This window comes from Rousettus aegyptiacus, unplaced genomic scaffold, assembly GCF_014176215.1.
Source record: "Rousettus aegyptiacus isolate mRouAeg1 unplaced genomic scaffold, mRouAeg1.p scaffold_m13_p_3, whole genome shotgun sequence".
Taxonomy (NCBI): domain Eukaryota; kingdom Metazoa; phylum Chordata; class Mammalia; order Chiroptera; family Pteropodidae; genus Rousettus; species Rousettus aegyptiacus.
In genome coordinates this window covers 54,324,898-54,339,751 of record NW_023416306.1, presented here as the reverse complement: position 1 = coordinate 54,339,751, position 14,854 = coordinate 54,324,898, and the positions used below count along the sequence as shown (strand labels likewise).

The window sequence follows — 14,854 nt, the reverse complement described above, 5'->3', positions numbered from 1 at the left end:
TATTCAAATGCAAAGTATATATTTTAAAGAAGTAGAGCATTTACGCATTTTTAAAACATAAATGTAATAATGGAAATATTCTCAATTTAACAAAAGTATTTAAAATCATTGTCTCACATAGTTGTCCAAATGTTCATTACAGAAAAAATTAGACTCTATCCTTGTGTGTATATGCAGACATATGTACATAAATAGACTAATAATTTGATTATATAGTCTATTAGACTGAAAATAGTGTTCTATATAATTTTGTATAGTATTCCTTTCTAATACATTCTGACTTTTATTAAAGTGAAAATATTAATTTTTCAAAGCTACATAAAAAATATGATTTTCAATGACATTTTTAGAATTCAGTTAACTAGCTTATATAATTTGGGTGAAATTTCTCAGATGCATATTAAGAAAATATTGTGTAGAATATCTAAGACTTGTGTAATACAAGTTCTTAAGTATTTTGGATTTATGCAACTTTAGAACAGAAAGTTATAAAAATATCTGAAATTTGGATTCTATACATTTTGTTTAAGGAAGGGCTTTCAATTAATTCTCTACTAATGACACACTGTCCGTAGAGTGAGACATTTAAAAAATATTTAAAAATATATTTATATAACTTGATTTTAGATGGATTTAGACAAATTTTAAAAGATTGTACATAGATGTTTATTATTCTTATACATAAAAACTTTTTTAAACTCAAAGGACAGATAAATCCTTTAAAAGTGAAAAAGAATATTTATGACTACTAAAACTGAATTTCTCAATATTATATACCATATTAAGAGTAAATGACATCAAGCATTTCAATTAACATATTTCTGTCTTCCTCTCAATCATTTTTTCTTTTGTATACTTCTACTCTCATTTCCTCAAAAGAAAAATGTACAGCAATGCTCACTGACAGATTTAATCCTTCAAATTTTATAAAAGCTTGGGGAATATTTAGAATTTTATATGGCTGTCTCATTTTAAAGAAGAACTTTGCATTAGTTGTCTAGGAAGTTAAAATCTCAAAAAATGCAAAAATTAATGCTGAAACCTCACAACAGAACAAATACTAGTCACTTAACTACATATGCATGAACAGAAGTATCTTTCAACATCATTCATAGGAATAACTAGAGGTGCAATGTAACAATTAAGTTTAAAATATATGAAATTCATTTGGATAAGTAGAAACACTTGTTATATGTAAACTATCAGTTTGATAAATGACTGGTTATTTTAATAAAACTTTATAATAATTTCATGTACCACAGGGAAAAAATGTACTATTATTAAATCATTTATATTATGGCGAAAATACTTATTGGCCTTTTAATATCTTTATAATAAACCAGAGAATAGCAGGAAATAATCTTCACTACCAATTAGATTTGAGCAGCTCGTAACAGATTCCTTGGGAGATATACATACTGAGTGAAAACCCAATTTTATTTCTTCATTGACTTTCCCTTAAATTGTGCTTGTCTTGATCCTAAAACTGATTCTATTTATTCTGGACTATGGCCTTCAGTTGAACAATTCCTATGTACTTTCAGTATCTAAGAACTAAGGAAGAAGAAAAAATAATAATTTTCCAGACTCTCTTGCATTTGGCATACCAATTCAACAAGAAACTGTGGCTTGAGATATTGAAGCATAAAACATCCTCTAGCTGCTGTTGGTGATAATGAGGGAGTTTACAGAAATGGGTGTGTAGTTAGATTCTGCAATCAGAGTAAAAGAGAAAGGACAGCATAATGGTAAAAATAGTGTTTGCTGTCCTTATTTTTATTAGTCACAAATTTTGTGCATATAAAAGCTAACTGTGAAAACACTAGCAATGAGAGAAGCGACAGCAACTTTCTTATCTCTAATTGCTAGTTACAGTGTTAGTTCTTGAAATTTATTTTCCAGTTTTAGCTTTACTAACTTCCAGTCTTCTAGTCTCTCCATAAAGGTTTTAAGCATAATTTCATCTACTATTTGTTTTATTAGTTAAAATATCTGTTTAAACCCTGATAAATTATATCATTAAACCTTGATAGTATAAATGTGTCATTACATGACTGAGTCTAAAGTCTTCCCCCTTTTCTTAGTAGAAAGAAAACAAAAAACACCTTTGAAACTCTCACTGAATCATCAGAATAACAATATGAAGCATCTATTGTGTGATCCCCATATTATAATAAGGAAATTATCCTAACTCATATGTTAAAGAACTTCATATTTTGTGAATATTACTTTGGGTCAAGTTTGATGCTATAAAAACCGAGGTATTAAAAGAATATTCCGACTCCCTTTTCTCCCTCACCCATCTACCCACTTCAGAAGTGCGAAAAGACAAATAACTGGAGGAGGATCAAGTTGGTGCGCTATATAAATATGGGGTTCACCTCCTCCTATGACCTCATTAAAATTATGACCAAATTATAAAATAATCAAGTTGGAAAATCACCTGAAAACTAGAGGAACATGTTATATATAATTGAAGATATGAAGAAAAAGCCACATTAAGAGCGGTAGGTGGGGTGAAGATGTGAAACGCATGGCTGTTGAGCACCAGGAGAGATATTGTGGCTACAGAGGTCCCCATGAAGGAGTGAGGGGCCCTAGCCTCACACAAGGGTTCCCCCAACCAGGATTCCAGTCCCAGAAAGAGTTCCTACAAAATCTGACTGGAAAAATCAGTAGGGATATCAATAATATGGGTGAGATGGAAGGAATCTGAAAACTCAGACATCCCCTTTAAAAGGTCCATGTACAGACTTACACACAGACATTCACCCCGGGGTCTCTTGGAGAGTTAGCAGCTCCAGAAGCACAGGAGACAGGGAAAAATTGAATTGTATAGCATGCCGCAAAGGCTGGAGGGATAGCTGCTATTGTTCTTTTGCCAGCCCTCCTCAGGTATGGTTTATAGAAGGGCGCCATCTTGACTATTTTTAACCCTCTCCCTACACAGCCAATTCTGAATCTGCATTAGCCCAGTGAGATTGGCACACATTACTCTGTGTCTCTCTGAGATCCTACCCTATCAAACCTGCAATTTACCCAAGCCAAGCTCACTGCTTGGCAACCAGACCTATTCTGCCTTCTCTGAGAGTGGGTGCATCTGACAGCAATTAATAGCCTTCAGCTCATGTGGCTTGCATGCAGCTGGTGCAACCCAGAAGAGATTTTCGGTGGTGGGCAACCAGTGCCAGCCTGAGTTGCAGTATCTCATGAAAGAATCATGGGGGTCTGTGGGCCTGGGACAAGCAGTAACTGGCCTCTGTGTGATCTGAAACTTTTGAGAGGCCACAGGCTTAGAACTGATACCATATCTCCATCTGCATTGTTCTGATGAGATCCGCTGGCTCCACTCTGTGACTTCCTGAGACCTGCCCCACCCCTCTCACAAATTACCCCTGGTAGACTCTGTGCAGCAACCAATCCCACCCTGTGCTCTCTACAGAGGGCACATTTGACAACAATCAACAGGCCAGCACCTCTCAGGAGAAATTTTTGTTGGTAGGCAGACAACATCAGCTACAATATCACTTGAAAAAACCTTGACAGTTTGAGGGCCTGAGATGAGAAGTGCCTGGCCTCCATGAGATATGAGATTCTTGCTGATGGCTATAGGTTCAGCACTGGCACCAAACCCGAATCCGCATTGGTTGAGTGAAATCTATTCACTTTACCTGTTATTCCCAGAGTCCCTGTCCTACCTAATTTAAGTACCAACAAAAGGCCCTTTCAGCTATTAAGTCTTATAGGCAGCCTCTAGATTTGGAGTACCCTAGACCTTTTGCTAAACCGCCCTAGGCACAGTACTGGGGACAACCAGCCACAGTTTGCAGCATGGTCTCTCTTATTGCCACCGAATCCAGCATAGGCAGAGAACACCCATGGATTGCTTTGTAGTTCCCCAAACAACCAAAAGAAATGGCTGACCTTGGCCTGCACAGGAGCTCCTGCTAAGAACCAACACGTCTAGAGGCTGGTGTCAGAACACAACAGAGTACCACCTAACTAGCCCCACAAGCGACAAACTCAAACGGTGGTCTCAAAAGGTACAGGAGCCTACTATCGTCAGCCCCCACCTACATAGCAGCTCATGGGCATGGCCAATTCTCATAGCCAGTCAGCCTGAGAGTCAAACCCATCCACTGATGCGCTAACAGCAATCAAGGCTTAGTTAGCTACAACAGGAAAACATAAACAACTTGTAAAAGGAACACTCCTGGAGCTCATGTGATCAGGGAGACCACATAGGGCTTTTACTACATAAGAAACTTGGCCAAGACTGGGAGATGTAACAAATCTACCTAATACATTAAAACTGTGAGGCAATTAAAATAAGAAAACGAAGAAACATGCGGCAAATGAGAAAAGAAAAAATCTCCAGGAAAAAAAAAATTAAATAAAATAGAGGTAATCAATCTACGCGATAAAGAGTTCAAATACTGGTTATAAGAATGCTCAATGAAATAAGGGGGGGCAGAGACGATCTCAATGAGGATTCCAATAGGGAGATAGTAAGGTAAAAAAGGACACAGAAAACATAAAACAGAAGCAATCAAAAAGGCAGACTACAATAACTGAAATGAAGAATACCATAGAGGTAATCAACGGCACATTAGACGAAGCAGAGAACTGATGCAGAGAATTGAATTAGTGAGTAGAAGACAAGGTAGCAGGAAACACCCAACCGAAAAAGCAAAAAGAAAAAAAAAAAAATTAGAAAAGTTTAAGAGACCTCTGGGACAACATCAAACATACCAACACATATCATAGGAATATCAGAAGAGAGATAACAAGGGATTAAAAACCTGTTTGAAGAAATAGTGACAGAAAACTCACCTAACCTGGTAAAGGAAATAGACATACAAGTCTAAGAAACAGAGTTTCAAACAAGAGGGACCCAAACAGGCCCAAACAAAGACACATCATTATTAAAATGCCAAAAGTTAAAGACAAAAAGAGAATTCAAAAAGCAATAAGCAAAAGGTACTTAGTTACTCATAAAGGTACTCCTACAAGAATGTCAGCTGATTCAACAGTAACTTTACAGGCCAAAAGGGACTGGCATGAAATATCTGAAGCAAGGAAAAGTAAGAAACTGTACTCAAGACTACTTTACCCAGAAAGGCTATCAATTAATATCAAAGGTGAGATAAAGATCTTCCCAAACAGAAAAAAAAACTAAAGGAATTCATCACGAACAAGCCAGTATTACAAGAAATGCTGGAATTTTTTTTTTAAAAGAGGAAAAAACAAACAAATAAAAAACATAAATATTAGTAATAAAATGGCAAAAAAATATATATCTATCAATAACCACTTTAAATGTAAATGAATTAAATGCCCTGATCAAAAGAAATAGCATAGTTGAATGGATATGAAAACAAAACTTATACATGTGCTGTCTATAAGAGACCCACTTCAGATCAAACGACACATATGAACTTAAAGGGATGAATAAAGATCTTTCATGCAAATGAAATGGAAAAAAAGCTTGGGTAGCAATACCTATATCAGACAAAATAAGCTTTAAAATAGAGGCTATAATAAAAAACAAAGAAGGACATTGCATAATGATAAAGGGATCACTACAACAAGAGGACATAACCCTAGTAAACATATATCCACTCAACAAAGGAGCATGCATATATATATATATATATATAGAGAGAGAGAGAGAGAGAGAGAGAGAGAGCGAGCGCGCGTGCGCGCAAATATTGACCAACATAAAGAGAGATCGACAATAAAACACTCATAGTAGGAGACATTAACACCCCATTGATATCAATGGACTGATCTTCCAGACAGAAAATCAACAAGGAAACAGCAACCTTAAATGACACACTAGATCAGATGAAGACAATTGATATTTTCAGAACATTTCACTCCAAAGTGGCAAAATATGCACTTCTCAAGTGCACATGGAACATTTTCTAGGATAGACCACAGAGAGAGAGAACAAGCTGGTAATTGCTAGAAAGGAGATTAGGTACGGAGCAGAAAGAAAAAGGTGAAGGGATGATGAAATACAAATTAAGAGTTACAAAACAGTCACAGAAATGCATAGTACAGCATAGGGAATATAGGCAATAATATTGTAATGGCTAGGTATAGTGACAGGTGGGTACTAGAGTAACTGGGGAGGATCACTTCATAAATCTTATAATGCCTAACATTATGCTCTAAATCTGAAAAAAAGAAAAGAAAAGAAAAGAAAGAACTGATTTCCTAAACTCCGTTGAGATTGAGATGCTATATGACTTGGCTTTCATCGGTGAGGTATAAGGACATGTCAGCAAGTTTGCTAAGGACTTATGTGAAATTCATTTCTGATTTAAATAAAATGTAATAGGCTTTTTCCTATTCTTCAGTTATATAATGGTTATATAACGCTTAGAGCTGCTGAAATCACATTGCATCCATTGGCACAGAGAACCAAAGCCAATGCACAAAATAATGGCTGAGCAAAAAGAAAGAGAATATGAACTTCATAATATCAATGACCTACTGAACAAATCTCAGAAATTCCTATCTCTGATTACTCATATAGGTCATTTCACTTGTGATGTGACCACTGATTATCAAGTTGTTTTGTTAGTTTGTTTGTTTGTTTAACTTATGGCTGAATATATCACTTGATAGTTTTGTGAGCTGAGGCCTTTTCTTGGGTTCAAGAGATAATAAATAAAATTGAGATAGTAGTTTCAAAGAAATAGGTTGCATTTAAGTGAAAGTGAAATTATATAGAGAGACCACCATGCCTAAACAAGTGAAACTTCTGAACTTAATTTTTCAAATAAGAATTGAGTTCATTATGGTTGCTTAAAACTTCAGGGCCAGAGATAGCATTTATTTCTTTCTGTGCTTCTAGGCTTACAGATAAACATTGAAGTATTTGAACTTATCAAATACTTATTTAGCCTCTGAGTTAAATAAGTATTTGATAAATTAATCATGGTGAGTGGCTTAAACTATACCAGAACAGTATATGGGGAAAGTATCACTGACTTTAATAACTTTAAAGAAAAAATGACTGCTTTAGAGTATACATTCAATTCTTAATATCATTCTCCAGAAATTGTAACTATTCATCCAGTACCATTTGGCATATAATTAAGCAAAAATTCTTAGACATCATATTGCAAGATTAGCTAATAATTCAAACATTCAAGTGAAAATTATATCTTCATAAGTATTAAAATATGCAGAGGTTAATAATATAGATGATGTTATTTTCCAGAATACAAATATAAAAGTTTAAAGATTTATATATACAAGTAAAAATAATTCAATGTCAGGTGACATTTTGCAAGAGAATTTCAAATGACTGACTTCGTGTAACACAGTTCCTCTTAAAACACTTGTGACAGATTTTAGTACCTATATTAGCAACAAAGATTAAACGAAAAATTTTAAATCAGACTTCTAAATAAAGTATTGATTTGGGATAACAACTCACTAAATGGAAAACATTTTGATGTAACATTTAACGTGAGCATAATTGTATCATGCCTGAGTTTACGTACACTCTATCCACTCATTTTTGCACGCTACTTATATTTTTATAAAGTGGATATTTTGGATTTTAATCCTACTTTCCTGGGACTCAAATGTATTCATACTACTTAAAATGTAATAGCAATGAACATAGGTCCTAGTTAATATGTGATCATTCTAAACAGATTATTTCATGGCTTCGAGGTCATTATATTAATTGCAGTGATAGCTCAGTGACACTCTTTAGTTTACCACTATTTCTTTCCCGGGTTACTATTTTTTTTTTCCTATTGTTTATTTTTGCTGCATTCATCATTTTTTATTTAATATTAATATTACTGTCCAATAATAATAACAGTAAAATTAACTATATTTATTGTACATTGCTTTGTTCTGGGCCTATTTCTTCAATAGAAGGCATTTTTAGGTAGGAATTTTATCTTATTGGCTGAATGATGCATGCAAGTTCAAACACTCTTTTGTCTATTATGTTTTCTCAAAATCTCTTTTCTCTGACCCCCTACCATTTTACTACTGTTACAGATAATGTATGCCTACTATTATTAAAATGATATAAATGATATAAAAATAGTGATATGATGCTTAAGCAATGTAACATATTTATGGCTAATCATATGTAGGTACAGAAGTGACAGTCTTATATCTTGGATTTATGTTTTAAATGTTTTAAAATATTGCTTATTTCTTATAATAAAGTTTAAAAGCAGTTTAAAAACATTAGGATAAAGAGAGGATAAAAGATTGCAAGGTTAGTAGGAATCCAAGGATAACAATTCCAGCCAATACAATTTAGATGTGTGGCCTTGAGCAAGTCATTTTACATGTATGAATCTTTACTCACTCAGCCATATAAGGAAAATAATAAATGCCTCTAAGATGGTTTGAGTAAAGTGGCAAATGTATGTGAATCCTGGAATATAGTAGCCACACAATATCTGTGTACATAAGCTATATATTGTCATAAATCAAATATTGATATTCTCACACATGCAAAAGATTATTTATCATATTTTTGTTCCTTTTGTTTGCTGATGATTTTGATGATTAATGATAGAAATCATCATCATCATCATAATTTTATAACTAAACCAATTTATACATGGTAACTCTACTTGTAGAACTTCCGACATGTGCTTAGGTAGAAGGTTAATACTTAGGAAAGTAGTTTTCTTATATATGACTTTAAAATATGTTAGTGTATGTTAAAAAGTCTTATAAAAATTAAATTTGCTTTTGTTTATATGTATAACTATGTAATGCTGATTTGGTCAAGGAAAAAAATTATTTGCAAGTTAAGTGGCCTTAAGAATCAACATGATGCCAGCATTACGGTGAAGATACTGAAAAAAATATATATATTTAATTTAAAGTGTTTAGATAAACATTTAATGCATTTCAAAGTATCATATTATCAATAAAAAACCCATAATAGTCTGCCTTGAAACAAGAATAAATAGGCAGATATCAATGAATAAATACTACTTTTATAAACTAGTTTATTCCATAAAGGACTAAAAATGACTGATGGAACTGAGATTTTTTACATGTCTTTTCCAGTCCTAGTATTTAATGTGGTCATAAAAATATCCATATATCCCTGAGGCTAATTTAAAACATTAGAACCCTATTTTAATATGAAACAACAACAACAACAAATTCTAAACAATAGACAAAAAAAAAGTCCATAATGAATAAACCATAGTTTACATATATGTAGAGAGTAAAAACACTTTTTTATACTGTTAGATAATCATTCTATAAGGCTTATGCACAGAAATCAGATTCAAATAACAATATATTCTTTTACTATCAGAAAAGAACATTTGGATTTGATGTCGAATCTTTTTGAAAAGGGCTGTTGATACAACCCCAGAAACACAAGCAAAGGTTGCTTTGTTATTCAAATTTTGTTTGTTTGCTTGCTTGTTTGATTAAGAACATTTATTCTTTATATATGAAATCCCTTATACTATCCTAAACCATCTTGAGAATAGAAGTAGAAAAAGTATGGTTTGAAGGCTAATGGAATGGCAGCACATTGCACCAATTCATACTGGAACCCAGGGTGTTGACTGCATTCCTCTGGCCTGCTTCTAATCAAGACACTGCCTGAAACCTGTGAAGAATGAGCAGGCTCACCATTTTTATTTCTTAGAGACAAAATGCAATAAGCAACATATGCTCCTGTTCTACTAACACAAAAGTCCCATTTTGGTCATTAATATTGAAAATACTCAGAGTGAGTTAAACCATTAATTATTGTGACAGCATTTATTTTCCCAGTGGCTTATATATGATTAGCCATAACACATGTTGCCCTACTATAAAAAAGAAAGTAAAGTAAAGGATCAGTAAAGAAAAATTGCAGTTATTCTGGAGATGTGAAGAAAAGCACACCTGTACTCTCCCCACTTGTCTTTTACTCTAACCTATCACTCATCTCTTAATTTGTGCGTCAAGGTTTGAAAAAAACTTCAAGTGCTTCCAATTCAAAACAGAACTTACATTTTAGTCAGAAAAATTTTGACATTTCCATGTCGAAAATTCAGGGGAAAAACATTTTTAATTCGGGTACCAGTTCAAATCTCAAAGGCAGAAAATTCATCATAAAAATAAGTGGTAACGTTTTGCTTTAGAGTGATGTTAAATGGTGACACTGTGTTCCCTGTTAAATATCAACATAGTGTATTTAATATATGACTTATTTATCTGAGAAAAATCAATCTATGGATTGTTATTTATAGGAAAAATATTAGGGTAAAATGCAAGCTGAGGAAATAGGAAATGTATGTGCATATTGTAACCTACAAACTATCGTTAATAATCTGAGCTCTTGCAATTATTAATTTACCAAGGGAACTTATAATTTTTGTAAGTTGTATGTAGAGACAGATTTCAATTGGAAATAACTCCTCTTTTATATGAGATCTACTTTATATAATACATTAACAAAGTGAGGTACTATGACAAAACTTAGGAGTGAAGGGGTACTTTAGTATAATTTTCATAGGAATTTTATTGGTCTAAAGATATATCCTGTGATTACCAAATGGCAGAAAATGAGGTTACTGACCTATTTTGGAAGATTTTAAGTTGCTTCCTTCTGACTCTGCTAATTGCATCTGGTGAATACTGGAACAGAAACTGCTCAGCTGGAAGGCATCGCTGTCATACAGCCAATCAGGTGTACACACAGCCTATAGCCCTGAGGTGGTTCCAAGCAGCTGGTGCTCTACTGGAGCCACAAGTCACGTGGATCTGCACACAGAGATTCCCTGCAATAAGCAGGGCTTCCCTGCAGCTTTCTTATTTCTGGGCAAAATACTCACTTCTTGTTGAGAAAGTGCTGCTAAATGTGTATGACTGCAAAGCTACTGAGAATTGAGGAGGGAGAAGAAAAACTGCCCTTAGTTCTTGGTACCCTGAACTTTGAGCAATGTTAATGGGAGTTATGTGAGAATACAAGAAATGCAAGGGCAGCAGGACTGCACTCTCAGTGGTTTCCAAATAGCAGCCTGAGCTGCAAGATATGCTACAAGTTAGTTGAACAGTATTGGAGGCTATTTCAGGCCTGAATACATTAACCATGCAGCTCTTGACTTATACCAGCTGTCCCCAAAGTGAACTGAAGATTTTTTTTTTTTTGATTTACAGTAGCTTCCCTTTGCTCAAAAATGAGTCTTATACTATAATAAGCATTTGTTCTTTCTAGATGATTGTACCATGATGAAGAGTATATATTCTGCTAATTAGTTTTTATTTAGAGAGAAAGTTAGTATGCTACGATAGAATACATAAGTCTGAGAAAATTACTTATCCTTGTTGAATCTATTTCCCAATCTTAAATATAAGGTAATACCATATAAAATTATTTTAAGATCTTAAAAATAAAAATATATTTTAACTAATAATATCATCTGTTATTATCATTATCGTCATTAACTTAGTCACTTTCAAGCCAATCACAGCAACAAAAAACTGCATTTTCAGATACTATTTGCTGGAAGATTTGTTTGTTTATCTTGTGTTTAATACAAATCCTAAGAAGGTGACTAATGAGGACTGTGGTTTCTTCAAGGTCTTTTAGTTACTTTGTAACACTTAGCACAAAACAGATTCTTGTAATCCAAGCTGTTATAAATAAACACAAGGATTAGGAAGGAAAAAGGGAAATCAGCATCCTTCTTTATAAATCTGTTTGTTGGAGTAAACACACACACACACACACACACACACACAGAGCAAATTATGCAAGTTTCCAGGATAACTAAGTATGGCTCTGGTGCTTACATGCAGGCATCCTACATGAATGCACTAGTCAAAAGGCCAGAGAATAGACCATCCCAACTTCACCCAGATTTCATCCTGTCATTAGATGGTCTGTTTGACCTCTGCAGAGCAGTGTGTGTTTCTATTTCCCACAGTGACAAACATTTATTCTTTTATCTGATATTATGGTTTTTATACTTACTGAAGAAGGCTCTCAAACTTGCCAGTTGGTCCAAGTTCAGTCTACTTCAGGACTGTGAATTTCAAACTTGATATCATTTTCCTCGCTCTTTCTCTTTCTACCATTAGAAAATTTAAGTATGTGCGATATAGTTGGAAGGCGCTATTCTCCTAACAGTAATTTTTCTCTGAAAATGGTTTCTACAAATTGTCTCAAATAAGTATCTCCCTTGGAATCAGTAAGACACTATTTATGTCCATATCTTCATAGGTGCAGATACAAGCATACCTCAAAGATATTGCAAGTCTGGTTCCATACCACTGCAATAAAGCGAGTATCACAATAAAGAGACTCATAATCTTTTTACTAGTGGAGACTCTTGCCTTCAATGTGTAATAAAACAACAACAACAACAACAACAACAAAATCAAAAACAAAATCTGTGAAGCACAAAAAGTTAAGTGCAATGAAACAAGTATGCTTGTATATATGAAGAGATACCAGTAAACTCTATGTAGACGTGAACTTAAGCCCTACTTGTCCTAGACCAGAAGTAGACATAAATGTGATGTGACATCACCTGACATGGACCTAACTTGACACGACCTAGGCGTGACGTGATATTAGGTAGACCTGACGCGAGGTGACGTGATGTAGACCTGATGTGACGTGGCTTGACGTAGGCCTGACGTGAGGTGACGTGACGTAACCAGACGTGACGTGACGTGACGTAGACCCCGACGTAGATGTGGACGTAAAGGTTTTACTCGCTGCTACTTGTTTTGGAGATGATTTTTAGTCTTCTCCATTCTCCACCACTTTTGGAGAACTCTTCATTTGTGGATGTGTTTACATGTTAACCTGGTTAAGCAGAGCTACAGGTAAGAGTTACTTCCACCTTTTCTAGTGCAGCTCTGAGAATTTGGGTAAGTTACTTAAATGTCCTAAGCCTCATTTCTCTAACATTTTAAGGGCATTATTATAAATAATTAATTGAGGATAAATTATATTTAAACCCCACATGGGACCACGTTTCAAATGTTCATTGTAGCAGGGTTTTGTTTTTTTTTTTTTTTTTTTTTTTTTAATTTCTTGCTATTCAGATAATGCCTCCAGTGCAACAACTAGGTTTAAAGAGACGGCTGGCTGCCTCTTTGATATTTTGCTGTCTTACTGCTTAGTGCACATATTTTACAGATGAGTCTATATCTTCACAGAAAGACACCTTAGGAAAATATGACAATTTTTAGTATAATTCTCCTGGTTATATAATCCTCAACTTCTAAAATCTAGATTTTATCATCTATATTATAGAGCTTATTGTTGAAATGATAATTTTTTGAAACAAACATGTTTATGTTAGAGATGGTACAGGTTTTCATTGTTTGGATTTTTGATAAAAAAAAAATGACAAACGCTAAGGTTGGTGAATGATTAATGTTAGATTGAACTTGCAATGTAACCTGGAATGTAAGAAATATTAATTTTCTTCAGCAACGTCAGGTTCTTCCTGATTCTTCACAGAGATGCATAGAATAGTAAACATCAGTAGATGACACACATAGTGTATAGATGTTTGATTTTCATTCAAATATATTTGCATTTACTTACTATGTTTTCTCCTCTTCTCCCCCCTTTCTTCTTCCCTTTCATCTCCTATAGAGCAATTTTGATGAAATGGTGTTCCATCATTTCTCATCCTCCTGATATGCTATTAATGTATTAAGTACTAAATAATACATAAATAGCATAAATTAGATTTTCAGAGATAGTCAAGTAAAAACTTAGTAGAAGCTAGTTGTATATCATCTCTAGAAATATGACATATTTGTGTCACTGTTCTTTTTAAATTCCCTAAACTGCTACTTGTCCTGCTTTTTATCAGGCCAGGAAAGTTCCAAACATGGAATTATTGTAAAAGTTAAAGAAGTTATCAACTGTGATATGTTCATAAAATATAACTCTAAATAAAGCTTTGATATTCATTTCATATGTGGTATATCAATTATATTTTAACACATATGAAATGTATATAAAAACTTTCTTTAAAGATGTATGTTGCCAGTTGAGTTTTCCAGCAGCAGAGGTTGAGATAGAGTTTGGCATGTAAGATATTTCTTAGAGATCAACACGTCTAGCCTGCAACTCTATTGCAAGATAATTCTGCAAGGAACTCTGGAATATAATAGCTCATCTGAGTGGTCAATGTGACTTTTGCATACCAATTGTGGAGATCTGGGACCCTAGCACTACAGAGACAGAAGTGTAGTGATTCAAGTATTCTTCTTATTGGGAACACAGCAGCATATCAAGATTTCGATTCAATATATATACTGCATCCTAAGGATGGTGCCTAATCCTTGTACAATACCATCTCCAAGCTAACACTTCAACTACACATTCAGACTATACCAGTGCTGTATGGGGCTGACAAAAAAATGGGTTATATTTTATTTGACATAATGAGTAGATCCCATGTAACTTGGTTCATTCCCATACTTCCTTTGCTATAAATGTGTTCTTGTGGTTTTGTACAGTATTGCATGGGATTAAATGCCAATAAATCAACCAGTCCGCAAGTCCTCAGATCATGGTGCTGGCTGAGGCCCAGCCATTGGGAAAAGCCATACTCTCAGTATTTCTCTCTTTCTGTTACAACACATATTTGGCTCTTTTAAGATCAAATGACTCTGTTGTATAATTTTCTAAGATGTAATTAATTGCTGTCATTGAAACATAGTGTCATAGTGCCACATAAGGAAGTAAGCTGGCAGATTGAACATTCAATATCAGAAGTGTATTAATGAATCTCTGTAAGTGGGTGCTCAGGTAGTTTGTTTCATGAGTAATCTCCATTTCTTTCAATGTGACCATTCTGTTTATGAACCCAAC

At 34.1% G+C, this 14,854-nt stretch overlaps 1 long non-coding RNA gene across 1 annotated transcript in view; it reads left to right on the top strand.

Moving 5' to 3' along the window:
* Window positions 1–12,776: 12,776 nt before the first annotated feature.
* The window catches only part of LOC118600415, a 144,718-nt gene continuing 142,640 nt past the window's right edge, over window positions 12,777–14,854 (top strand). The window contains exon 1 of the long non-coding RNA XR_004950068.1: window positions 12,777–12,843. This is a non-coding gene — a long non-coding RNA (uncharacterized LOC118600415). The remainder of the gene's footprint in view (window positions 12,844–14,854) is intronic.